This window comes from Poecilia formosa, unplaced genomic scaffold (genome assembly GCF_000485575.1).
Source record: "Poecilia formosa unplaced genomic scaffold, Poecilia_formosa-5.1.2 Scaffold1402, whole genome shotgun sequence".
Taxonomy (NCBI): domain Eukaryota; kingdom Metazoa; phylum Chordata; class Actinopteri; order Cyprinodontiformes; family Poeciliidae; genus Poecilia; species Poecilia formosa.
The window spans coordinates 1-1,086 of NW_006801341.1; the positions used below are offsets into that span (position 1 = coordinate 1).

Consider the following 1,086-nt stretch of genomic DNA (forward strand, 5'->3'; position numbering starts at 1 on the left):
TACTTTTCTTAAAAACACAAGATTAATAAATAAAATTTAATAAATGTAGAGAAAATGTTGCTACACACTCGTGTACAGTAGGTGGCGGTATGCACCTAAAAGTTACTTGCAATCCGCCATTAATGAAAAGAAGAAGAAGAAGAAGGGATCTACCTTGTTCGGTAAGTTTTAGTTTCCATACTTATTTCTTTCATATTCTAACCTGGCACGTGGTCAAAGCGTAAAAAGCAACATAACTTGCTGCCGATGCCTTTTCTGTGCGTTTGTATCTCGCTAAGCTTCGTCCTCCTTCGTTTCGAGCACGTGGCGCCATTATCTCATGACTTCCCAACCTCTATTATAAAGTTTGACTCGACCAGAAATATTCATCTACGTGAAGTGTCCTGCTCTTTTTTTCCCTAATGTTACTTGTCCTGAGCCACCGAGTCAACATTACTGATAAGCAGGTAATCGGGAGAGTTTGAACGGACCGCTTCGTTCATATACTGAGGGCTGTAGGAAAAAAACATCATGGCGTCAGTCTGCATGTCTACTACTGAGAAGTTTAGCTGCTGGCAGCGAGTAAAGCTGAATGCGAATTAACTTTTTCAGCGCATAAAATTATAACATTTAAAAACTTGAGTTCTACATTGTCCTTTCAAAAAGCCAGATTAAAGAAAATAAATGCATTAATACTTTGTATTGCCAAATGTGCAAAGCTTACTGACATTTTCCAACACAGCCATGAGAGGCAGCTGGTAATGGAAGTTACACCATTTAATTTTCTTTAAGAATCAATTAAATATTTTTGAATTTAATAATTTTTTAATCCATAGCTGGAATCTAACTGACAGCAGAATTTAGAGCAGGGGTGGGTGGGCATCTCCAGGCCTGGAGGGTCTCCTGCAACTTTTAGATGCGTCTCAACTTCAACACACCTGAGTCAAATAATGAGGTCTTAGCAGGACTGGAGAACCTGACTGCACTGAGGAGGAGATTCAGCTGTTGGATTCAAGTGTGTTGGACCAGGGAGACATTAAGACAGGGGTGTCAAACTCCAGTCCTCGAGGGCCGCTGTCCTGCAGTGTTTAGATGTGCCACAGGTAA

General features: G+C 40.5%; 1 long non-coding RNA gene across 2 annotated transcripts in view; it reads left to right on the forward strand.

The window, feature by feature from the left end:
* The first annotated feature begins 6 nt into the window (after positions 1–6).
* The window catches only part of LOC103132847 (uncharacterized), a 7,258-nt gene continuing 6,178 nt past the window's right edge, over positions 7–1,086 (forward strand). Inside the window, exon 1 of one of the 2 annotated variants that reach the window (XR_475646.2) lies at positions 7–161. This is a non-coding gene — a long non-coding RNA (uncharacterized LOC103132847). Of the gene's footprint in view, positions 162–185; positions 447–1,086 lie in introns of those variants that run through there. The other variant, XR_475647.2, reaches the window with a different exon arrangement.